Here is a 27,127-nt window from a genome sequence, read left to right as displayed (position 1 = left end):
TAACTTTGACTTTTACTCCGTCCTGTTTAAAAGTTTCTTTCCCGCGTAATTAGCGCTCTTGTGCCTAGTCTTCATTATTCCCGTAAACTAATACAACTTTTTTTCGGCACTTCACCCTTTTTTCTTGCGTGACTTTTTTCGCCATTAAATTAGAATTTTATTCTTTTCATCCTACGGCTGCTGTGTCTGCGCACATCACTTTTGCCCATATATCAACGGAAGCATTTGTCAACATTCGTCACTCTTTATATATATATATATATATATATATATATATATATATATATATTGTGGGCAACCTCGCGATTCCAAGCGGTTGACCCATGCTGTCCCTCCCACAATCATGAGTGGTCATCTTGACTACGAGGGGGCCAAGGGCAACTGGCCACGCGAGCGGCGCTGCGCCGCTGATAAAAGGCCGTCGGAGCGGATGCGCGGGGGGCTGTTGGGATCGCGGCGCAGGCGATAGCGCTCATTAAATGTTTACGTGTTGTTGAACCGGTGTGCTGTGTCATTCTCCGAGACGGGTAGCAGCAAGGGAAATCCCACACTGGCGCCCAGACGTGATATGCTGCTCGTCTGGGAGGATGGCAGCAAGCTGGGTTCGTTCTTAGGTTTTACAGTGTCAATTTTGCGTTCCTGAGTTTGCCCACAGTTGAGGGCGCGTTTCTTCGCAAGCCTAAGTTCATTCACCTGCGGAAGCCTCCACTACAACACGATGCCGTCTACAGAGGACGCCGACAGATACTTGAGTGAGGACGACCTTTTGACGCTCGGTGCACTCGCGGATAACACCGCCAGCGACATAAAACCAGACGCTAAGCCTGCAGTCCCAGTCCCGGCAGGCGCATCATCAGAGGGTGGTCTAGCAGAACTAAGAGTGGCCATGACCATGCTTCTTCACATACACTGGAAAAAATGGACCGTCAAAATTACGGTAAGTTGACCGGCATTCTGGCCGCCAGCAATTTCTCATAATTTATACGGCAGACCGTAAATTCAAATTTACGGTCTGACCGTAAATTTGGAAAATTTACGGTCTTTTGTAAAATATTCCTTTTACAAAAGAAGGCTGTAAGAATTATTGACAATTTAGGCTACATCGAACATACAGCATCCTCATTTGAAAAATATAAGTTACTACCAATAGAACATGTCCTCTCTCATAAACTGGCAATCGTAATTTTTGATCAGATCAAGCATGATGAGGCACATTTCCTCGATACTTATCTTTATAAATCTGCGGAATACGATCTTAGGAGTACGAATTATACAAAACCAAATGTTAGAACTAACTATGGAACTCAAAGACTAGATTACCAAATTCCTAACCTACTAAATAAACACCCAAGCATTGTGCAAATAGCACAGCAGCGTAGAACATTCCAACCGTTCAGGAAAAAAGTTAGAACATATTTCCTTGAAGCTGATCGCCTACCTTAGATTATTTAATGTGGCTTTTATGTGTTTATATTGCAAATATAATGCCTTTAATATGTCCTTCTTTCATGGTGTTATGAAGTGTTGTGATGTGTTAATATCAGACGTGCGTTGGATGATTTTGTTGATAACGAAGATGTTAATGTCAATGAATACAGTTTTCTCTGGTTTTTGTTTCATGATTTTTTTATTAGTTTGTTTCTTTTTTTTATTATGACGCATTGCTTATGTTTATATTGATGATATTAAGTGGAATGGTTTACTGATGCCTATGTTTATTTCAATCTTGTTGCTAAATTATTGTATGCTGTCTCTGTTGACTGCTATGGGCAGGGGAGGGGGGCTAGCGGCCTCGTCAGAGGGCTTTTTTGCCTTCTTTTGCTGCAGCCCCCCAGACATATGTATCACACATGTATGTCTGAAATAAACTATTCTATTCTATTCTATCTCCCAGTGAATTAAACAGTCACAGTAAAAACAAATACCGTTAATTTGACGGGGGAATACTGAACAGACCGAAAACGAGATTTACTGACTGCCGCTACGGTCACGGCATGGTGGGAGTTTATTTGCCGGTCAACGGACTGTTAATTTAATGGTTACCATAAAAATGTTCACCGTTCAGGTCACTGCCGGTTAATCATTGTAAGAAGTAAAGTGAAGGTGCAAAGTGCTGGCTCAATGAAGCGCTCAGCACTTCGTACAATATGTCAAAAAGATTGCAGAATTCGACAGAATTAAGCATTGTCGGATTCTATCATCTTCCCCCCGCATTGTACGACATGCTCAGCGTTTCACCGCATATGTTTCGCCGCTTCAATTTACTTCCTACTACTGGTCAACAGACAATGAATCAAACAGTGAGTCATGAAGTTTCCCTAGGTTAGTCATTTTGTGCCTGTAAAATTTGTGGCATGCTGTATGTTGTAATTTGAGAGTGGTCTTCATGTCTCCAATGTGACCACTGTGTATGTACATGCAAATGCAGTTAAGCCAGAACACTGCATAAATAATGTGTTGATAGAAATAGAAACATCACATTTATTTACTTTGATGGTTAGACCCCAGGCCCAAGTACCCTTTGATCGGCAAGAGAAAGGAACCCTTTATGGATATAACATATATGAATATGCCAAAAAATAGCCATTTAATAGATATGTTATATAATTTCAGCCACGCTTTATTCGGTGTGCAAAGAAACTAATGATACCGATAGTGCTTCCAATGTTTGAAAGAAGTTTTATGTGACAAGTGAATACTATAACTTAGCTTCTGCTAATCAAGTCAAACTTCATTCTATCTCAGAAGCTATATATTAGCTTTGTAGTACATGTATTTTGGTGTTCACGAATACTATTTCAGTATCTCTGCACAGCCCCGATATACCTGAGCAAATGAATGAGAGGATATGGACAAAGTTTGTAAAAGAGTGCTGCACTAAAATTTAGCTATTTGATGGGAAAGCCTAATATTCACTTGCTAGACATTTTTCAACTTAGGAGTGGAGTGAGTTTGTTTTCTAGGTCAGGGGTCTACGTTATTACACAGCTCACATAAAAATTTACTCCTCTTGTTCAACTAGTTAAGCTGGATGACTGTTAAGAGTTACGCATTTCGGCAGTTATACTGTTCTAACGTAGAACAAGACTTCCCCCACCATCACAGAATAAAATGCTCTTGTCACCGTGAGAGATATGAATACTCAGAGCGAGCTAGAAATTTCATGCTTAGCTTGCAATACAATCTCTGTGCACTGTGCCAGGTGTTGCTACAGATAAACAAATGGCGGCAGCAGTGTTCTCAGCACTTAAGTTTGGGATGGTATTCAAAATAAATATGGACAGCTTGGGATGCAGCCGCCACTTACATACTCCTGATATCATTGGCCTATATTTGCCATGTATATGATTCATCATATCTACAGTGCCGTCATTTCTCCTAAAATATGACTACATGCTAACCATATCTCATTTCTAGCATCACATAGATATTGTTTTATGTAACTAAAGGCGGTATAGTAAAGCTATGTTCCAGTTATAAGTGAAGCCAAGTTAGGTTATGTTTTAACACAATAGCGTTAAGGCTCCCGTGTAGCGAAAGATCCGGCGTTCAGCGTCGGCGCGTTGAGAAAATTTCACAATGTCTTGTGTGCGTAAGGAATCCCATGCAATTCCATGATCCCTTGTGCATGCAAGCAATTATAGGATTCCCCTCCCCACTACTCCAATCTCCTTCCCCACTGCTACCCTCCCTGCCCCTTCCCCTGCCTCCCATCTCCTCCTCCACCCCCTGCCCTCCCGCTATCGCGTCATATGCTAAAGCTAAACATAAATGTCCCGAATTTTTTTTTTCACAAACGCAGTTTGGCTTTTAAGTATTGCCATACTTGCCAAATTTAGACCCAAGTGCCATTGCTTGTGGCTGCTGAAATCTTCCTGATGCAAAGACTTTGTGCTGAATCAGCCTTGAGCCCCAGTTGCGTGCCTTGTCCCCACGTAGGATGACCAACCTTGTGACTGCACACAATTCAAACAAAACAGAATTGGCAAAAAACCGCACACTAAAACAAATCAAAGACAGTAACTCCAAGCTACTGCTGAAGTGATGTGAACAGTCTAAGTCATTTCAGAGCCCCTTCTGGACCAGCCAAGAAATCTATTTTCAAACAGCAAAAGAAAATTTTGGAGCACGAATGCACACCGTGTTCTCATTCATTCCGTTGTGAATGCAATAGTATACTGCCCAGAGCAGCAATAAGTTTTGATTTGCTCAAGCCCACCGTGATAGTCCAGCCATGAAGCAGGGCCTGATCAATTGGTTTCTATATTGATGGGAGGAATTAACTTGTGGTGCAATGTAGGCATGAGCAGCATCACAGCAATGTAAGAAAAAAAATTTAGGCAAGCTTGATTATGCTCATAAAGACAACGAAAGCTCAGAATGTGTTGGGCTCACTCAGACGCATGCTGTGAGTGGTCATGGACAATAGATAATGGTCATGTGACCATCTGACTATGATTTGCTCAAAAGACTCCTTTCCTCTGCCTTAATGTTTATTTTATTTTTATTTTCCACCAGCTTTTCACTTAAAGGCCCGTTCACACTCTTGCGACCGAGTACGACTGAGAGAGACGAGATCTCTTAAAACTTCTTAAATGTTTTTAGAATGAGGGAACACACTGGCATTGTGGCGCCATCTATGCGGTGACCCTGGAACTGGATTTCACAAGAGCGAAGGTTTTGCGGGATTTCCGAGGTCAAATGAGCGTAATACCCATAAAAAGGCTCGTTTATAACATTGACAAAAGTTTTTCGAGCCAAGAAAGAAAGGATAATGCGCGAGAAATAAAAAAAATATGCCGGACCGCCGAGTTTACACTGCTTCCCAATAGATGGCACCAGTGTGTTCTCTGGTTTAAGAAGTTTTAAGGAACCAAGGTTTAAGAGGTCGCAAGAGTGTGAACGGGCCTTTAAGTGAAAAGCTGGTGGAAAATAAAAATAAAATAAACATTAAGGCAGAGGAAAGGAGTCTTTTGAGCTTATTTTGTGTACTATGTTTAACCTACTCGGCCACCAAATGATTTTGGAACAGTGGTGACTATATGGGCTCCCTTCACGCTTGTCGGTGTCTGATGTGTGGGCTCTCTGCGGTAGTCGTTCTGTTGCCGCTGGATGATGTTTCCTTTTTTTTTTTTACGTCGTCGAGGCCAATCCTGTCGATTGCGCCAGTACGGGTTCTTTTTCAGGTCACCTCGAGCCGTTCGGGTTGCCAGGTCCGGATCGGGTGACGGACCTCATTCTGGGAAGCTGGGCGGGTCTCGTCGGAGACGAAGTTGCTTCTCTTGACCGTCGACGACAAATTCCGTTGAACTCGGGGATACTTTTTCAATACACACTTTATTCTTTTTTTAGTGAATGAAAATACATAATCGAAACAATTATGCAAAAGGGAAACTTCTCCTGTACAGGGTTGAAAAAGAGGTGCTCGGGTGTTAGCATATCCAAGCTCAGGAGTGGGCGGGCTCGTGGGATTACGCCCCGATTACGGGGACACAAGTCCCTCGAAATCCCACGACCTGATTCGATTACGGAGCGTCAGCTTTCGAGCCCCAACACAAACTAAACTCACTTGCTGCGTTTCCACCCAAAGTCGCTCGCTGGTTCATCTCCGTTTGTGGACCGCCGAATATAAGACGCGTCGTCCGACACGCGTTTCCCACTGGCTTAAAGGCCACAACCAATCGGCTAACTTTCTCGCCTTGGTGCGGTTGCTTATATTCAAGCGTGAGAAACCGCGGTCTTCGTATATCTCGTGGTCAAAGGTTGGGCGGATGCGAATGCAAGCAAGCTATTTCTAGAACTCGCAAGGCGAGTCAGACAGCCGACCCCGGTGTGGATAGCGCCAACTAAGTGAGCCATCCCGTCATTCATTCTGCCAGACGCGGTCTGACGTTGCCGTTCTGCCGTGACCCCCCCCCCCCCCCCCGCCCACACACACACACACACGGGGGCGAGAAATACAACACCGATGTAAACGGTGCCGGCCAAAGCCACTGCGTTCTCCCGGCCCAAAACGCACGCTCCATATTCTCGGCAGAAAATTGCGCGTGCCGAAGATCGCGTCGCAAAGTACGCCTGTTCCTCGAGGTCGCCCACCGCGGGAAGGGTTTACGCCGACGCTTTCCTATCAGCCAAGTCTCCCTGGCGCTAATAGCCCACCCGCGGAGCTCTCGTCGATGGGCATGACGTTTACCTCCCGCACGTTTTATTATCTTTTTATTTTTTTTTCCATGTAAACACATTTTAAGCTTTGCCATACGCTGGAATTCACTGTTCACCGAGATTGGTTGTCTCTCGTGTTCTGCAGGAAAGTAAACTCACAGTCGTCTTCTCAAAGTGTGGGACGCAAGCGCTGGTGAACTGTGCAGCCCTAGATACGCGCTCCTTTTGTTCCCGGTCAAAAGTAAAGCAAATGGTGAAAACCGGAGCCGGCAGTGGACATATATAAAAAGTACATAACAACGACAGGTAATAGAAAATGGTGCTGCGCGACGTGTTTTTTTACGCGTAGTTTTTGTTTGTGCAATCTACCATCCAGGTTCCTTGACTGAAAAAGCGCAGTATTTGAAAATATTGTATATATTCTTTTTATGTATAAAATACACGAAACCATAAGAAGCGGGGGATATAAAGTTCAAGAAATTAACCAAATAACAGCTTTTTTTGCAGCCTTCTGGAGATACTAGTCGACCGTCAGCTACTTTACGTTCTCATTTTATCTCACCCTGTATACTAACTAACCTCAAGGGCATCCATCTGTTGTGAACATCTGCATTTGTTAAGAGAGACTGGACAATCCTCAAAGTGTTGAAACGCGCTAAGGTATGTAGTATACACTGAAGCGCAGAACCGTCGATTTTCTATTTCGTCGGGGTCATTGCTACATAGAATTACTTTCTTTACTGTTCCCAACCGAACCAAGCCACCCTGGACCTGGCAGCTGAGCTGCCAGGTCATCCTGAAAATAGCGCGGTATATAATTCATCACTGATGTTCATCTATGCCTGAAGGCCCTTTTATACAGAGTGACCGTGTGAAAAGCATCACCGCAAATTTCAGTCTCGTGCGCTAAACAATTTGTAACCAAAGCGCAAAACAGTTTTTTTATACAAAAAGCGGCGTTGACGGTGCGACTGCGAATTGACTCACAAAACGACGGGAATCGCTTTGCGATTGAAGGAATATCGCACCATGCGAAATGACATTGAGACGCGATTGAGTGAACTCTGATAAACTCGACGAGCAAAGTGTTACGCAACAAATATCTTAAACCATCCTGGAGAGGACCTAAAAAAATAGGCCTCTTTGCTCCAGCATCTTCTCTCGCATCTTAAGTAGGAACTTGACCTTCACTTGTCATGAGTCGTTCTCCTACAAATAGAAGTTGCATTAAGTCATCTATACAACTACGTTTTAGTAGATGGCGAAATCAACGTAACAATCCCAACAGCGAAGAAAGTTTACCTGCGTCTCTGTGTGTGTCTGTCGGATGCCAACGTCGAATGCTAGCGCCTATAAACTCCGTGAGACGCGACTGGCGCGCCGCCGCGCGGCCGGTACCGAAGGTAGGCAGTGAGAACCCCAGAAAAAACGAAACCGAAACCACGCCGCGGTTGGTACGCATTAAGTCGGAGTGGTGCGGTTCCGCTGGGTTCACAGCATGAAGTGCTGCCTGTGCTGCGTCATTAAGTGCTTCAATAGTTATGCGTCGTATCTTGTGGAGACAAAGTTTCAGTTTTTCACCTCGCCGATGTTTTGTGGGACAGCGACAACGATGGAGCCGTGCCGTACGACGCGAGAAATTCGGTCTCCCGATCATGTCTGCCACTGTGTCGGCACGGCTGGCATATTCTACACTGCCGCTTTGCGCTCTGCGTTTGTTTTCGTACCAGTAACGCCTACATGTGTCAGCGCCGATGGGACGAACTGAAATGCCATCCCACACTCGCGGGTATGCAGTGCCAATTTCGTTGGAGGAATGCCCTCCAAAGAAGTTTCGTTCCCATCGTACGTGTCGATGATATTTCCGGACAAGTATGGCACACAATCTGTTCTTCATGAACAAAGATTCGAACGGTAAAAAAAAAAAAAAGTGACAAATGTAAATCTAAAGAAAACAACAATGAAACTCGGAATTACTGGAGAATCGACGTTTGAGTATGGAAGTTTATGTGGTGTGCTTTCTTTCTTGATCAGCCTACTATTGGATGTGGAAACGCTGACACCCCGAGTTCTGTAGACAACAATTTGTCTCTCGGCTTTAGAGCCACCTATCGCAAAGTGGTTCGAAATGGAAGTACAGTCCACTGGTCCCTTCCTACCTGTAAAGTGTGCACCTCCCACGATGAGTGGTATTATCTGGCAGCCTTTGACGGTCAAAGCCAGTTCCCATTTAGTTACGCCGCCCAAACTAAATTTCCACCTGGTTTCGCTATGCCAACTCTTTTCGTTATAATATGTGTTGTGCTAAGTGACAGTCATGTCAAAGTACCTGTGCGCGGAAAATCAGCACCTCGCACAACAGGTTAATACACAACAGCTGACTGCAAAAGCCCTTGGTGGCCAAACCGTGTGTTGGCCGACAACTTTGTTTTCTCGGCTTTGGGACCACCTTTCGTAAAGTTGTTTCAATTGGAAGTACAGTCTACTAGTCTCTGCCTACCTCTAAAGTCTCCACCTCTCCCGACCAGTGGTATTCTCTTGACAGCCTTTTCATGGTCAAAACCGGTTCCCTTTGAGTTACGCAGCCAAAACCAAATTTTGACCTGGTTTCCCTATGCCACTTTTTCTTTGTATAATAAGTGCTGTGCCATGTTACTGTCAAGTCCAAGCACCTGTGTGCCCCAATCTGCACTTTGCACAGCCCGCTATAACCCAACATTTTGGGTCCAATATTGGATATCCCATCAGCTTTATTTCTTTATTCGTTAGAAACATAACTTTCACACCTGCTGTCTTAAAGAAACTTGGCTCTCTTCGTGCACAAACTTAGTGAACATCTCACTCGCCTCCAAATATCATCGTTCCAGCAGTCCTAGGTTTAGAGCGACGAGCGAAATAAATTTCCCACTCAGAGCAATTATGGTGGCGGCCGTCTTGTTTTTCGGAAAATTGCTCCAACTCCTTTCTCGGCCGCAACTAGAGAAATTACCCCTAATAACGACTCAAACTCAATATATAAGAAGTGGAGAACAGCTAAATGCCCTTCTGCCCCAGCACTCATGCAACGTTACCCTCAACTTATCGGCTCAAAAAGCAAAAGTTTCGTCCGTGCGCGCTTCCGCTGCCACAGCGTGGCATGCGAAAAGGCGCCGCCGGCTTCTGAACGCGCCTCGCAGTCGAACGCCAGCTCCTCCGCTAGCGGCGCTGCGCGCGTTTTTCAAAGCGCCCCCTAAAGTTCCCGCACGGAGTGTATAGACCTTTCCAGCGGCAGTGTCGAACGAAGCGATTTACAGCGCGCGTCCCTGGTTTTGAGAGTGTACGTCAGTGTTGCCCGACTGCGCTGGGCTGTGGGTTTTCTCGTCAATAGGCTGTGGCAGCCTACGTGGGCGCCATACCGGACGCTGATGGCGGCTAAATTGCCTCGTTTTATTTTTGATCTTGTGTTCTATTGCAAAGAGTATTTCTCGAAGGTTTTAAGAAAGCATTGCACTATTTTTGGGAACAGAAACAAACAAATGAAAGCTATTTTTGGTAAGTTCGTGCGCGACAGAACATATGCAACTGGAATGTGTGTTTCATTTTATGTTGATTTATTTTACGGCACCATACACCCCAGCCGTGTCAATCTACAAATGTCTTAACTGCCGGAAATATTTGACCACATTACGGGATAGCCGAACTGCATGGGTATTCCCCGCTGACAACATGAAATTTAACGAGTCTCATCCATCGAACAACATATATTGTACGTACCCCACGGTGCCGCGTTATCTGAACAGGATTTGAGAAAGGTGTCTACTAACACTTCATATCCAATGTACAGTGTCGACGATAGTCACTTCTCGGCGATCGGACGGAATAAGCTTCTCTTGGGCCCTTAAAGGACCCATGAAACGAATTTTGGGCTGGAGTAAATCAATTTATATTGGGATTTTACTAAGAGCACATCGTTCAGTGGGCCAAAAGAACAAAGGTAGAAAGTCAGAAGCCTGACTTTAGCTACGAAAATTTGCAAAACATAGCGGACTATTTCGTACCTCCTTCCCTTCGTAAACTTTCCGCCTTTTCACTCTGATATATCCGCGGACCCCGCAGCGCGTCATCGGGCTACTAGCCACCATAACCGGGCCCCGCAGCGCGTCACCAGGACCCAAGCGCACGTCACACGACACCGAACCTCACTTAATCCCTTTACCCCTAAGCTGACATTGCGGTGGAAGCTACGCGCTTGCCGGACCAATCAGCCGCCTCCCTTTCATCACCTGACCTCATTCTCTGCGGGTTGGTATGCGCGAGAGAGCGTGATCACGTGGAAAATGTGTGGCTGGCCCAACGAGCACGTAGCTTCCACAGCACTGTCAGCTTCGGGGTGAACGGGGTGGGGAAAGCAACTAGTCGGAATTTTGAGCGACGGCCTAATCTTCTAGGGGGACAAAAGCTGTGATCGGCTACACAAGTGAGATTCCGAGCAAGAGGGGACTCCCCCCTTTCCGACCTTTTGAACTGTTTGGTACAATGCGCGATTTATGAGTTGAGGAGGAAAGCTAAACAGAAAAAAGTTGAAAAAGCGTTTCATGGCTGCTTTAAAGGCAGCCCTTTTCTACGCAGCACCAAAACAAATGAACGGACGTGTCTATTCCGTCCCCATACCCCGGACCCTATCAGCTATTTCTCGCCAAGACCGGGAACATAGCCGGGAATGCTTTTAGGAGATTATCTCAACGGAAATAATCCTCGAAGAACGTGGAACGGCCCGCGTCGCGGGCTGCTTGACGTTTGCTCTCTTCGTTCGTTTCCTGCGTAGGCCGAGCAGGTTACGAGCCCTGATATTCCCTGGTTCTCACAGTGGAAGATAACAAACAAAGGTTAAGCATCCTAAACAAGCAAATAAAGTAAAAACTTCCAAGGAGAGCCGCCGAACTCTGATGCACAATGAAGGTGGGGAGTCGCGTTGGCCGCGTTTCCGGGCCAACGCGACTGGCGGTTGGCAGAAATTTCTGGCCGATAGGGGTCGCTCGAGTCGCAAAATGGCGGCGGCCAGAGAGCTCTTTTTGGAAAGGTCTATAGCGGGAGGGCTGCACCATCGCAACAATTCTTTGATAACTTGAGCACGGACATGATGGTTCAAGACAGGAACCGTTCAAAACTCCACTGAGTTCAGTGCTAAAAACTGCGACGGCGGAAAGAACAACCGCAGATTGGACGCAGCTTAAAGGGATGGTGAACCAATATTTGGATTAAAAAAAAAAAAACAATGCTGGATATGCAGGCGGTACGCTGCAATCCCTACAACACTACTCGTAAGGCGATATCTCGAATGGATGGCCGTATTTTTGGAAAAAGAAGTCGACATTGAGCCAGGCCGACGGGGCGCGTGACGTGAAGATACCTAGTTTCCTTCTCTCTCCCCTTCGCTCCCTCAAGGCCGCAAGGCGGAGAAGACGCGAGGTTGTTCCCTCTCCTTCCCGGAGACACATGACGTCAACATTCCTGCCAAATGCGCCTCTTTTCTTGAAGAATACGGTCATCGTTCGAGATATCGCTGTATGAGTGATGTGTTGGTGTTTGTAGCATCCCGTTGCACGCCTTTGCCGCGTGTTTTGGGGAATCCAAATTTCGGTTCAGCATCCCTTTAAGTTTCGTTTTGTGAAAAAAACGCGCGCTTTTTTTGTGCTCAGACGATACTTGAACAATCCGGATGTCCATCAGTCTTCGGTCGCAGTCATAAACGATGACATTGTAAGCTGCTAAAAGCCTAACAAACGAAGAGAGAAGGAAGGTCAGAGAAACATTGAGAGCATCACGCCTGCCCCCAGCGAGTTACTAGAAAGTTTTAGAATAGCGCTTTAAAGCTTTGCCTGTGCAAAGAATAGCGTCGTGGCTACTCCGCATGCACCGAACGCTAACCACGTTTTACGCTGTGCATGCGCTCTTTTAGCGTACGCTTTTTTTTCGGAAATTGCGTGCGTACGCGAAGAGTCTTCGCGCTTCTCCAAGGTGGATTCGTAATAAGAAGCTGGCTAAAGCCAAGACGAGCAGAGTAAAAAAAAAATGGCGGCTCCCATGGCTGCGTTCGCTTTTGCGGCGTCGTGAGCGCGACGTCGGTGGAATCCTTACGACTGCGATTTTCAATACGGAACGGCATTGCACTCGGTTTGGAAAACCCAGTAAGGTGGGCGACGATCACCGACAGCTTTATTCTTGCGACGTGCGAACATTTCTCGGTAGAGATACGGTGTGCGAAGGTCAGTACACGAGACCTCTCTTGCCGAGGCGACGCAAGCGGGCACGACCGGTCGACCGCTCGCGTCGCATTCTCATGTTTACACAAATCTAAAATGCTACTCTGAACCAAAAATCTTTTTTTTTTTTTTTTATTTCTCAGGTTACAGCTTTTTGTGTGTGAAATAAAGGTAGTTACTGTATCTTGGTGGCATTGCAAGTGCGAGATGCTTGGGCTTTTGCGTCGCGGCGGAGAAACGCTATTCTAAAACTCTCTTGTGTAGCGTGCGCTGACGAAAGCGCTAAATTTAGCGCTAGCGTGCGCTAAAATTGTGCAGGTTATTCTAATACTTGTTATTGACAAGCCCCGAGCCCCGAGCGCACAAGTCAAAGCAGACTGTCTTCGAAAGGGCGAGGTTGGTTACAGACAGGGGGAAAGACAGCACGAACTCACTGTGAATTTTTCCTTCTTTTTTTGCGCCTTCCTATTGTCTGCGCGTCGAAGAAAAAAGGAGGGCGAACAGGAACTACATAAAGGAGAAATACTATTTTGCTTGTATACTCTTGTTTGTCAAACGAAGCCGTTTAAAGTCGAAATTATATTTTTTAGTAGCTGTTTATTTCTGTTTGTCCACATACAACTGGGAAAGAAAAACTTCGGTTCCGGCGGGCCGCTTATATGAAAGATTTTAAATGGCAGCAACAGAAATTGCGTGTATGTTTTGTCTTGTTTTAGGGGAATTTTGTGAAGTCTTGTTTATTTTTTATATAATTGCCGCTCCTCCTCCCTCCTCCAGCCTTGTGATTTCATACCGATTACTCAGTTGTTTCGAACAGCGAGGACACACGAGAAGAAAAAAACTGGAAGAATATATTAGCCGTATTGCAGAATCCCTCAGGCGCAACGCCCGAATAAAGTGTCATAAGAGGAGGCTGCGTGCGTGTGCTGAAGGCTGAGTTATTTTTTATGCGCGAGCTCTCATAGTGGATACTCAAACTCGCTCACTTTTACCAGTCTCATAATGGAGTTTCGCGCACGCGCATATATCCTTCCGTATCACTTCATTCATCTCTTCCGCACGTAACGGACTGTGGTTTTTATACATACATCTTTGTCGACAGCTGTATTTTTGCATCAAAACAGGAAACCACATCTTATCCCAGAGGTTGTCATTCACGTCCTTCCACTTGCACGGTACCGCGCAGCAATAAATTCGCATCTGGAAAGCCGTGGTGCGGTGGCTGCAGCGTGGTGGCCTGCGCCACCGCATCCATCTTAAGAGGGCGCAGTACCTCTATTTATTCGTCCATTTCAGCCACCAGATGGCGCGCGGCTCGTGACGTGGTTGAACGCGCAACTTCTAGATGGCGCCAGTATCGAAGTGTGAAAAGGCCCGCGTTATCCGCGGCGTGAAATAGATCCCCGAAATGTGTCGTGCTCTCCCGGCGGAGGAAGTTTCTCCCTCCCTCGTGCGCGCTTGGTAATGTCTGCGGTCAGTCAGCTCAGTGTGCGTAGCACACTGAGCTGACTGACCGCAGACATTACCAAGGACATGGTCACGTGGCCGCGGCCTCGCCGGCAGTGGCGCACGTGACCATGTCCAGCGGTCGCGCGTAGTTCGGGATTGACTCGGAAAGATGACGAGGCATTGGTGAAGGGATATTGCACGTGTTTAAAATACATATCATTTCAACGAATTCTCACGCACAGCTTTCTAGCTCCCACCATAGGATCTCAAGGACGTATTTGGTTAACAATTAATAGGGTAAAAACAACAACTACATAGTGTTTCCTAGTCGAGATAAATTGAGAACAGCTTGATCAATCTGTCGTCCCATATGTTGTTTTATATCTTCTCAACGAGCCATTAGTGCAACTGCTGCCGCTCTGCGAACCACTTTTCTACACTATTTATATATTTATTTATTAAAGTTCCCTTAAAGGCCGTCGTTGAGGGCATTACATAAGGGGGGGGGGGGGTGGGGCGGGTTCCTGACATGAGAACATAAAACAGTAACAACAACATACGCAGATACATATGTTATCGTTATAAAAAAAAGTTTAACTAAAGAACCTGGGATGTTCTGGCGCCATGCTTAGAAAGAGTGTTGGTGGTAACGCGTTACTGTTTTTCGGTAACGCTTTACGTATTCTTTACATTTTCAAAACAGTAACAGGTAACGTACGTGACTTACGTTATTTATTTCGAGTAACAGGTAACGTAGTTACGTCACTTGTTACATATTCTTCGCACAACTTAAAAAAAGAACACTCAATTTTTGGTGTTTTTATGGGACTTTTTTTTAGTTTTCATTGGTTTTTCCTTGCGTTCTTGCTTGTGGGCATTTAGGTAAGACTTGTACGTAGTTCAACTACTTTACTCAAGTTACTGTAGTTAAACTAGTTTTCTCAGTAGTTTATTAACTTTCAATTACATCTTGATTTCGGTAACTTGTAGTTTATTTGCATTAAATTTTCCGAGAAACTTATACTCAAATTACAAATTACTTTCGAATTTTAGTTGTAGTTATGTCTGTAAACAAACGTTCTTGCACAAACAGAGGTATTTTGGAGGATCAGCTGATTTTTGCAAAGAGGGTGAAGCATGTGGCGTAGGCAAGAGGGGAAAGGGAGGGAGTAGTTTGAACGGTCCGAAACTTGCTAGAATTTTCGCGACCCCTCACTTCAACAACCCCCCTACAAGGCGCGGTTAGCGGACATACACATCGCAAGTGAGGCCGAATAACTGCGGGATTAGCGCCGAAGACTGGTATTTGTTTTCTGTCTTGAAGCTCAAGGGGACTTGAGGCATTTGAAAAAAAAAAGAGCTTATCCCCGCTTCTCATCAACGTAGGAACTCTTGCCCACTACAGGAAGTGTACACACTGCAATTTCACTCAAAGGAGGAAACAAAAGGCAGCACCCGCTTTGAAGCTCATTTGGTGCTCCTGTATAGTTCGTGCTGACATTAGAGACGTCATCTGGTCATTTCTCTGAGTGAAGTAATGGCGCCTATAAGACTGATACAAATAAGTGCCTTATAGACGAACACGCGGCCCTGACGTCATGCAGCTGTGGTGTCGCTGTCGACGGCACGGCTCATGCGCAGACGCTTCGGTTCACGCGGATTCGGTTTCTGCGCAAGCGCAGTGCCCACACCTGGTGTGGGCAAACGCGGGCTTGTTTGTAAACAGCGTGTCGGTCTATAAGGTGATTGTGTTAAATAGTCCGCCAGCGAAAATAAAAATATTATTTTGCGGCGACTTATATTATTTACCGCCATTTCCGAAAAAAAAACTTAAAATACTGATGCATCTTTGATTTCCCTTGGAGCAATGAATGAAAGGACATTCTAAAGGATTGTGTTAAAAGGTACTTGTACTTTACTTTGAAAGTACATTGTATTTATAGTACTTTACTTTAACTACATTGCCCCTGGTGTACTTACTACTTTACTTGGAGCACATAACCTCTAATTGACTTTATACTTTACTTCTAGGGTGATTCCACGTCAGTTCATGCAATGATGGTCCGGGTCATAATTTAGATATTTTTGTTAAAAATATATATGAAAGCCATGTTCTTGGGAGGAACATTCAGCTAGATATGAACGCCGTAACATTTTTTTTCGCTGAGATATAAAATAGAGAAGCTTGAGGCGTGGAAATTGAGAAGATTTCACAATGCTACTTTGCACAGCCGTCATTTCCTTATCGAACCTTTCACGGCACCATAACTTTTTTAATAGGTTTCACAAAAGTTAAACAACGCATACACAAACAATTAAAAATATCCATAAAATATTTCTATGCAAACAAAAATATCAATAATGGCACAAGAACGCGTTTTAGAGACATATTCACAATTTTTTTGCAAATAAACCATCTTTCATATTACTTCACAAAACATATCAGAATGCGCGTATTTAAATATTCTTTACGAATCTATAAAGATAATATGCCCACCCTTAAATATATTTTTGTTATCAACGCGGAAATGCGGCTGATTTCTCAAAATGTGGCAAGATTGGGCGTCGATATTAAAAAAACTCCATCTTTTATTTTCTTTAAACTCCCCTTGGCACTTTGCAGTGACGTGAACTAACCTGCGATGGCAAAAGATTGAGTAACATATGACCTCCAAGCGGGAAAAGCTACGACAAACCTTCACTCGGAGCGAGCCGATGTCTTCGTCATAGCGGCTTTGCCGCACAGCACCAAACGTTTTGAGCGTTAGTTATGGCATGTATTTTATATTATTAAAATTCTTTTTTTTATAAGCGGTGAGTATTAGTGACGTGAAAAGGAACTTTGAGCTGGAATACCATTAATTAGCTTACAATTCACAGGAATAAAACGGCCCCACTCCGCAAATTCGCTACCTATGCATTATACATAGGCTTAAAACTCTCAGTTGCGCGAATGGTCATGTATACATCTGGCCTCTCGGCATATGATGACTTTCACAGATGAGTTGCCTGGATTCCTTTGACAGGTTTTACGGTAGTCCACTTTGCTTGCTTCACCGCACGAAACTCTCGAACTCGAAGACAGTTGTGAGCACTGCGCAGAGTGGTTTGACGCGTTTTGCGAAGTGCTGAAGGCATGTAGTTCCCACCAGGAACGCAAGCGATTGTACGTGCTTCTGCCACCAATCATCCTGAAGAAAAAAATATTGCGTCTGGTGTCGGAAGCGACTGCCTACATGATTGATCAAACATGAAAACTGAAGCGCAAAGGTGGTGTTTGGGCAACCCCTGATCCCTACATGGGGAAAAAGGCGAATGCCGAAGACGTGAGGGTTGCAATTGAGTACTACACACGCGACGACCTCGCATGCTCTGTTCAAAGCCCCAACAAAAAGGACGTCGTCAAAGCCATGATCAACGACATGTCCAAAGCCGTAAAAAGGTTTATGACCCGCTCTATTAAGGAAGCTTACCAGCTGTTTAGGAAGGACCATCCCCATCCCGAACTAGGCATCTCCAAATTTTATTCCCTACGACCAAAATGGGTAAAAAAAAAAGTCCCGAGCACCAGGTGTGCGCATGCATATATTGCGTCAATTTTCAGTTGCTTTTAACGGCAATAACAAATGCCCCAAAGAAGACATTTACTGAAGACGACCTCAAGCGCATCTACCTCTGCTGCGCTCCACAGAACGATTGCTTTCTACGCCGTTGCGAAAAGTGCCCAAAAACGCAGAGCATCTCGCTGCAGTCGCTTCATCTCGACGAAGACGAAGAGATCTGTTGCGCGTTATGGGACGCTGGCGAACTCGTCAAAAAGGTTATGGACACTTCTGCCTTCCTGCGGCAATAGGAGAGCGAAAAGTATATGAGGCATTCTTACATCCTTGACCTTGAACGAAGCCTGATACATGACACAAGAACCGCCTTAACACCCAAGGCAGTGGTGTTCCACTTCGATTTTGCGGAAAAATGGACAGTACTCTTTCCAACCGAAGTGCAGAGTTTTCATTGAAAAAAATCTCAAGTGTCTCTCTCCACAAGTGTGGTTACGTCCACGCAAGGCACGCAAAGCTTTGCCGTTGTCACCGATGGTACACGGCACATGACACAGCTCACGCTCTTCTTGCCACATAGGCCATAAAAGCGTATGTTAATGTTCATTTCCCAGTCTTTTCTGAAATAATTTTTGTATCAGACGGAGCGGCGGCGCATTTCAAGAATTGCTTCCAATTCCACGAATTGTCTCGGAAGCCGCACTCTTCGGCAAGATGGATCTTTTCAGCCACTGGACACGGAGAAAGCGCTTGTGATGAAGTAGGTGGAAGAACCAACGCTCACCAAGTTGAGATCTTCGCTCAACTCAACGATTGCCACCGCTAAAGACTTTGTGGAAGTGCTACGTAAAAAAGTAACAAATGTCTGCATGTTCCACCTGTCTGTGGAACGGGTTCGAGAGTTTCGTGCGGTAAAGCAAGCAGAGTGGACCACCATAAAACCTGTGAGAGGAATCCAGGCTTCTCATCTGTGGAAGTCATCATATGCCGAGGGGCCGGATGTATACATGGCCACTCGCATAACTGTTAAGCTTATCTATGCACAGTTAGCGAATTCGCACAGTGGGGCCGTTTTGTTCCTGTGAATTGTAAGCTAATTAATGGCATTCCAGCTCAAAGTCCATTTTCGCGTCACTAATACTGTGCCCTTATGAAAAAAAGAATTTTAATAATATAAAATACATGCCATAACTAACGCACAAAACGTTTGGTGCTGTGCGGCAAAGCCGCCTTGACGAAGACGTCGGCTCGCTCCGAGTGAAGGTTTGTCGTAGCTTTTCCCGCTTGGAGGTCATATGTTACTCAATCTTTTGCCATCACAGGTTAGTTCAAGTCACTGTAAAGTGCCACGGGGAGTTAAAAAAAAATAAAAGATGGAGTTTTTTAAATATCAACGCCCAATCTTGCCACATTTTGAGAAATCAGCCGCATTTCCGCGTTAATAACAAGAAGACAATTAAGGGTGGGCATATGATTTTTACATATCCGTAAAGAATATTTAAATACCCGTATTTTGATATGTTTTGTGAAGTATTATGCAAGATAATTTATTTGCAAAAAAATTGTGAATATGTCTCTAAAACGCGTTTTTATGTCATGTTTGATATTTTTGTTTGCATAGAAATATTTTATTGATATTTTTAATTCTTTTGTGTATGTGTTGTATAACCTTTGTAAAACCTATTAAAAAAGTTATGGTGCCGTGAAAGATTCTATAAGGAAATGACGACTGTGCAAAGTAGCATTGTGAAACCTTCTCAATTTCCACGCCTCAAGCTTTTCTATTTTATATCTCAGCGAAAAAAATTGTTACGGCGTTGATATCTAGCTGAATGTTCCTCCCAAAAACATGGCTTTCATATATATTTTTAACAAAAATATCTAAATTATGACCCGGACCATCATTGCATGAACTGACGTGGAATCACCCTCTAGTATGTTGTATTTTAATATCGGAGCTTAAAGACAGCTGGACGAAAGATCAGCTGTTCCATCCGCGTCTTTATTCACTCTCCTCTTCTTCTTCCAACTCCTTGCGAGCCCTTCTTTCCGACCGAAACCAGACACAACATAATCCCCCCTTAAAAAAATTCCCTAAGGAGAAAGTCTGTCCGGCGGATTTTTGCTCCTCTTGGACCTTCGTAGAGTTAGGTGAAGTGGTTGTTCCGCATCTAGACCATCTCCCCCGGGCCCTGTGTTGTCCTCATGTGACTGTGATCCGACTGGAACATATGCTCGCGATAACCGCGACGAATTCCAACATCCTCCTGCAGATGTAACAAACGTATTTTGGCCGACTGCTTTTTGAATTCGTTCGGGCTGTCCGAACGCTGTTGTTCCCTTCGCTTGGTGTGTGGGAAGTTTCACGCGCACATAGTCTCCCACGCTTCCTTTAAAGGGTCTTGCTCTGCGTCTCTCGTCAGTGTACTGCTTGCTCCGTCGCTAATAATCGGCAATGTTTTGACGGAGCTGCTGCATCTCGATATGAGCAGGTTCCTCGAAATTTGTAAATCCAACGATGTCCATTTTCGTCCGCATTCGACGTCCATGAAGCAGTTCAGCCGGGAAGAGTTTCGTCACCGCATGTGGTGTACTCCGGTAGACGCCCAAGAACTCAGTCAGGCTAGCACGAATGTTGCTTTGTTCTTGTATCGTAGTCTGGACGTACCCTTTTAGAACTCTGTTGAATCTCTCCACCTGTCCGTTTGCTGTGGGTGGTAGACTAGACCGACGGTGAGAAATTCCTCTTGTGTTCAGGAACTCTCGGAATGTGCTAGACCGGAACTGCGGACCATGATTCGAAACAATCACGTTCGGGTATCCTTCTCGGCTAAAAATCGTAGTTAGAAAGTTGCAAACAACTTCAGCCGTTACTCGAGTACAAAAAGCGACCTCTGGCCTCTTGCTGAAGTAGTCTACCAAAGTAACCGCAAATCTAAATTCTGGAGGAAGTCGGTAAAACGGTCCCACAATGTCGAGTCCTAGCTGTTTCCATGCGGCTGATGGAAGTGCCACTGGTTGAAGAGGTAGTACTGCTATAACCGCTGTCTTGTCGTTTGTCTGACATGTGTTACAGTCTTTGATGCAAGCTTCTAGTTCAATGTCCATCCTGGGCCACCAGAAGCGCTGACGTAGACGCTGCTTCGTTCTCACAATACCCGGATGTGACTCGTGTGCTAAGTTAATGAGTCTCCGTCGGATTGAAGTAGGTGACACCAGCACTTCTCCCCGTAGTAGTACGCCGTCCACCCAGAAGAGCTCTTCTCGTAGTTTGTAGTATGGAGACAGTACTGTGTCCCGTTGCTGTTCGAGACACTGTATCACCCGAGGCAAATCAGGGTCTTGTTTCGTTTCACTTTTGAGCTCTTGTATGTCTATCGAGTGTAGGTTGTGTACCAGGCAATTGAATTCGTCGTCATCTTCGCATGTCTGGGAGTGGTCGGCACCATTCCGTGCAGGCAGACGAGAAAGTGCGTCTGCCACGACGTTTTCATTCCCCTTCTGATAGTGAATCTCGTAATCGTATTTTAGGAGTCTCATGGCCCATCTGGCTATTCTCATCGGTTGTCGACCGGTTCCCTGAGTAGAAATCAGAGTCACCAGAGCCTGATGGTCCGTCTTGAGCGTGAAATGTTGGCCAAAAGGAAAAACATGCCACTTCTCGATGGCCCAAAGAGATGCTGAAGCTTCTTTCTCTCCCGTAGAGTAGTTGCGCTCTGCGCTAGAAAGTGTTGATTGAGACGGTGTGTATACCATTTGAATGTACTTGTTGCAATACCGCGCCCAACCCGTAGGTTGATGCGTCCGTCGTAACGACGGTAGGAAGTGTCACATCAAAAATGGCGAGTGGGACACAGCTCTGAATCAGGTGTTTGACTGAGGTGAATGCCTCCTCTTGTTCCTTTCCCCACTGGAATGAAACATTCTTCCGTAGGAGTGCGTGTAGAGGCTCTACGATGGTTGCAAATTTGGGAACGAACTTGAGGTAGTACATTAGGAGACCGAGCAAAGATCGTAGTGACGTTACGTCTGTGGGAGCAGAGGCTTGCATGATCGCCCTGACGTTATCTTCACATGGCTTTATCCCCTGAGGAGTGATCTCATGTCCCAGGAACTGAAGCTGTGGTACTGTGAAAATGCATTTGTCTTTGTTTAGTTTCAGGCCCGACTCTTGTAGGCGGGTAAGGACTTCTCCCAGTCGGACGTCATGTTCCTTGTTTGTTGCTCCAAAGATGAGCACATCATCGAGGTACACGATGGTACCCTGAGTGCCTCTAAGGATACAGTCCATCAGCTTTTGGAAAGCAGGGGCGGCGGAAGTCAGCCCAAAACATACCCTGGTGAACCTAAATAGACCTTCATGCGTCACGAAGGCCAGTAAGGTCTCTACTTTCTTCTGCCAGGTACAACTGGCGGTATGCTGACGAGAGATCTAACTTGCTGAATATCTTTGCACACGACAGCCGGTGGAAGAGCTCGTCGGGACACGGAAGAGGATGGGAGTCAACAATGACTGAAGTATTTGGCTTGCGCAAGTCTACGCAGAGCCGGCTGTCTCCATTTTTCTTCCGTGCAACCACAATGGGAGATAGCCACTCCGAGGCATCGACGCGTTCAATGACACCGGAGTCCCACAACCTTGCCAGCTCCTCAGAAACTTTTTCGCGTACTGCGAAAGGTAGTCTTCGCAGTTTTTGTTGTAATGGGCTGACCGCAGCCTTTGTCTTCACCCTGTGGACGAATCCTTTGGCGTGACGCAGACCCTCCGAGAACAGTTGGTGGAAGTCCTTTACAAGCACCGGAAAATTTCTCGAAGAAATGGTGGCCACTACTTCACCCCCCTTCGGAGAACCAAAGTGAAGATGTATATTCAGAGCACGTAAGGTATTCAGCCCCATCACGGCCGTGCCTGTTCGCACGACGTGGAATGTGCACGTACCATTCCTTTCGGCGAACTGTACTGTTGAGTCGAATTTTCCCAGAATGGGAATGTCCTTTCCAGAGTAATCGATGAGAGCTGTACTTGTTGGTTGTAGCTTGAAGGATTGAAAGTATCTTCGGTAGAGGTTTTCTGGAAAAATCGACACCGATGATCCCGTATCGAGCAGAAGTCTGATGGGTACGCGCGAAATCAGTATTTCGCAGGTAATGGACTGGTTGGTGAAGCTTGTAGGAATGGCTTGTACTTGTTCTACGTTTCGCACGTGGGATTTCGCCTGGGACACAGTCTGTTTGCAAACAGAGGCAAAATGTCCCTTCTTGTGACATTTCCTGCATTCTTGATTCTTTGGAGGGCATTTAGGGTGATCCGCCATGTGATGTGTTGAACCACATCTGTAGAAACTACCCGAAGATTTTCGGCTAGATGAAGAAACCGGAGGTTGTGGTTGATTCTGTGCTTTAATTTTCGCCACTTGGGCACTAGAATCCGCTTCTTTAGTGAATAGTATTCCCTCCTTCATCGCCTGCTCAACTTGAGATGCGATAGTTCCAGCGAAAGCTCAGCCTCTAGGAGTAGCCGGTTTCGTACTTCGGTATGGCTCGTTTTCTCGACGAGTTGATCGCAGATCATTTCATCCGTCATGTCCCCAAATTGGCAATTTGTTGCAAGGCGTCGCAGGACCGTCACGTACTCTTGTACTGTCTCATCGGGCATTTGCGCTCGTGAACGGAATACAAATCTTTCAGCCGTTTTGTTGATGGCGGGCGTAAATAATTTTCGCAATTTCCTCACCGCGCTATCGTAGACTATGGTAACTGATGCTCTCGCGCCGCTCGAAGCCGAGGCAGCCCCTGAGGTACTTGGAACTGTATCAGGGATGGCTGTGGGAGTGTGTTGAAGATCCGGCAGTTTGCAGTAGGTCCGTTGACCCTCAACTCCGAGTGAACTCAGTAGAATGGCAGTTCTTCTGCCGTCGTCCATCGCCGACCCGCCGGAAGCGATCATGTACGTCTCGAAAATTGCGTACCACTCGTCCCATGGGATGGTAGGCTTGCCCGGCGACGGTAAGAAAGGCGGCGGTGGCTCGACCTTCATGCTGAAGTTGAGGCTTGTCGACTGCGCCAATTGTTGTATTTTAATATCGGAGCTTAAAGACAGCTGGAACGAAAGATCAGCTGTTCCATCCTCGTCTTCATTCACTCTCCTCTTCTTCTTCCACCTCCTTGAGAGCCCTTCTTTCCGACCGAAACCAGACACAACATAGTACTTTTTAGATATACTTTACGCAGCACTGTAAACAAGCAAACAGTGTCTGCAAAATCAAGCTCAGGCAGTGCTAAACCTCAAAGGAGAAATGACACCTCCGCAGTGCATCATTGACCAAAAGGAAAAGAACTACAAAACAGTGAGTCATGCAGAAGCAGAACCAGCTATTAAAACATTTCTATGAAAACACAAGCCGCTTTATATTCAGGTAGCAGGATTTCGCTTACGGTTCAAAACATAGGTACGTCCCTGTTAGTATAAGAAAGTATAAAAGTAGCTTCAAAAGTAATTCGCTACTTTTTTACTGTAATCATTAATTTACTCAATTACTTTCCAATGAAGTAATATCTACTCTTCTCAAATTACTTTGGAGGATAGTATTCAGTAACTTAATTTAATTACTTGTTTGAGTAACTTGTACATTTCTGATTTACGTGAAACTGTAGAAAAGATAAGGTATATATGTTCTGGTTTCTGCGTGTACATAATATTTCCTAAAATATGGCGCTAATGGAAACCTGTACCGTCAAACTGTAAAACGTGTTAATTCATAATTAAAAGAGCAACACAAAAGTAACGCGCGTTACTTTCCGGCTTGTACGTAGTTCAACTACCCTACTGAAGTTACTGTAGTTTAACTACTTTTCTGAATTGTTTAGTAACTTTCAATTACTTTTTATTTCAGTAATTAGTAGCTCACCGTAATTAATTTTTCCGAGTAACTTCTACTAAAATTACAAATTACTTTCCAATTTTGGTGCTAGGTTCGCTTATCAACATACATTCCTGCATGAAAAGATATAAGATATTAAAAGATCAGCTGATATTTCTAAAGAGGGGGAAGCATGTGGCGTAGGCAGAAAGGGGGGGGGGATGGTTTGGAGGGTCTGAAGACTGAAACCCCCTCAAATTTTCACGGGCCCCCGCTGCAACAACACTGCTACGAGGAGCGGGGAGTGGACACGCATGTCGCAAGTGAGGCCGAGTTACTGCGGGATTAACGCCAGAGACTGGCGTTTCTTTGTGTCCCGAAGCTGAAGGAGACTTGACGCTTTTGAAGAAAGTGGTTGTCCCCACTTCTCCCCAACGTAAGAACTCTCGCCCATTACAGGAAGTGTACACATGCATCCTCACTGAGATTGTGCTGTACTTGAAAAATTACGTCCTAAAAGGCAACGTAACCTCTTTGGGTTGTCTTTTTTCCTAAAACTCAGAATAACTTCCAAGATTCGAAGATCATTCGAGAGAGTAATTCCCCCGCCGCTTTTACAAAAAAGAATAAATAAAGAAGTAGTGATGGAAAGGAGTGTAAGTACATGGTACTCAAAGTACTACTTCAAGTATGTTTAGTACATTCTCTAAGCATGCACTTGTACTGTACTAGAGTATTTTTCCTGGTACTCTCCAAAGACAGTTCAACTCCCGACTTAAGAATTCACTCCCAAATGAAAAATAAAAAAAGGCGTATCATTTTCTGAAAACGCGCTATCGTCTTTCGAGGCGTCATTTCGTCATTTCACCGAGTGAAGTAAAGGCGGCTGCAAGACCGATATAAATAAGAGCTTTATAAGTTGATTGGGTCAACTAGCTCGTCAGCGTGAGTAAAATACAAAACTCTGTGGCGAATTCATCCACTATTTGCCGCCATTTCCAAAAACAAGCTAATGCACGTCCGATTACCCCTAAGGTAATGCATACCAGTAGAAAAAAAACTGCATAGGGGATGAACGGGCATCATGAAAATTGTGTTAAAATGTACTTGTACTTTTTATTGAAAGGACATTTTATTTATAGAACTTACTTCAAGGACATAGCACCAGGTGTACTTAGTACTTCACTTGAAGTGCATAACCTCACATTTCCTTTTACCTTACGTCCAGTACTTGTTAGAAATATTTCACGCAACCCTGTAAACAAGCGAACACTATCTGCAAGATCAAGCTCCGGCAGTGCTAAACCTCAAAGTAGAAATGATACATCCACAGCACATCGTTATTAAAAAAACAAAACAAAAGAGTGCAAGACAATTAGGCACGCAGAAGCAGAACCAGCTATTAGAGCATATCTGTGAAAGCGCAAGCTGCTTTTTATTTGGCTAGCCGAATTTCGCAAACAGATCAAAACCTATATACGTTCTTATTACCATAAAAATATGAAAATAGCTTCAAAAGTAATTCGCTACTTTTTTACGGTAGTTAGTAATTTACTAAATTACTTTCCATTTGAGTAACTTCTACTCTACACAAATTACTTTCGAAGCCAATACTCAGTAACCTTATTACTTTTTTGAGTAACTTGTACATGTCTGGAACTTACTTTTGATCTGTAACGGTAATGGTAACGCGTTCCTTTTATTTTCAGGTTACGTAGGTTGGTAATGCGTTTCTTTTATTTGCAAGTAAAGAGTAATGCATTTCGTTACATTTTTTTTAGTAACGCCTACAACACTGCTAAAAACAATATGCGCTATAACGGAAAAATCTTTATGCTTACGGGAAGCGGTTGACTTTCTGTTTTTGCAAACTGACACAACAAATCGTTTTTCTGATTACTTCAGTTCCTGTTTTCCTTAAACTGCTGGTGCAAAATGCAAATTTGACAAAAAGCAGGTACTTCTTATATGCTCTTACTGCCAAGGACACAGAAGTTCTCAAAGCTGTTGAAAAATTAAAACGTAGGTTTTTGACAGGGATTGACGGTACACCTAATTTAATTATTAAGTTCTGCTCTGATATATTTGCTTTTCTTTTGAAACATATATTTAAGCTATCTCTCGTGAGGGTATTTTCCTTTATTTGTGCAAGTCTTCTATTGTCGTAACTATCATTAAAGCAGGTGAACAGTCACTAATTATTAATTACCACTCCATTACATTATTATTCGGTTTCCTGAAGGTTTTCGGAATGGCTATGCATAATCAGATATCTAGGTGTCTAAGAAAAGTAATTAGTACTGTTCTGCGTAGTCTTTTTTCAAGGAAGAGTACTTTCATACAGAATTGAGCTCTTCCCTAGATTTCTCTGTACCGATTGTCACAAACACGGGAAAAATCTATTCAGTATATTTTGACATGACGAAGGCCTTTAATCGTGTGGATCATTCTTTGCTTCTTTGCAAACTTACTTTGTATGGGCTGTGTCCTAAGTTTTTTAATGGCTTAAGTGCCACTTGAGTTCACGCAGTAACTCTGTCCGTGTTGAAAACTCATTTTCAAAAGGCTTCACTATTATCTATCGTGCGTCTATTTTCTAGCCATGTACGCTCGAGATTTGAATTTGGTTCAATTATTTGGAAATTACTAAGTTTGACCCAAGTTGCATAAATTAAAAATGTGCAGAACAAAGTTTTTTGAATTATTTACCCTCGATACAATCCTCGATTCTTTTTTTTTTTTTTTGTAAATTCTGATATTCTATAATTATTATTTAGGCTCGAAATTCTCTCAACGAGGAGGGCGGGATATCACACACATTCATTTTCTTCATAAGGTAGTGCGTGCTCTAGTTAAA

At 44.5% G+C, this 27,127-nt stretch overlaps 1 non-coding gene across 1 annotated transcript in view; it reads left to right on the top strand.

Moving 5' to 3' along the window:
- The first annotated feature begins 886 nt into the window (after positions 1-886).
- The window catches only part of LOC8051329, a 53,620-nt gene continuing 27,379 nt past the window's right edge, over positions 887-27,127 (top strand). The window contains exon 1 of the transcript XR_005716214.1: positions 887-937. This is a non-coding gene — a transcript (uncharacterized LOC8051329). The remainder of the gene's footprint in view (positions 938-27,127) is intronic.

Source organism: Ixodes scapularis, unplaced genomic scaffold (genome assembly GCF_016920785.2).
Source record: "Ixodes scapularis isolate PalLabHiFi unplaced genomic scaffold, ASM1692078v2 PGA_scaffold5__190_contigs__length_132052651, whole genome shotgun sequence".
In the NCBI taxonomy this organism is placed as follows: domain Eukaryota; kingdom Metazoa; phylum Arthropoda; class Arachnida; order Ixodida; family Ixodidae; genus Ixodes; species Ixodes scapularis.
This window is presented reverse-complemented; position numbering and strand designations above follow the sequence as displayed.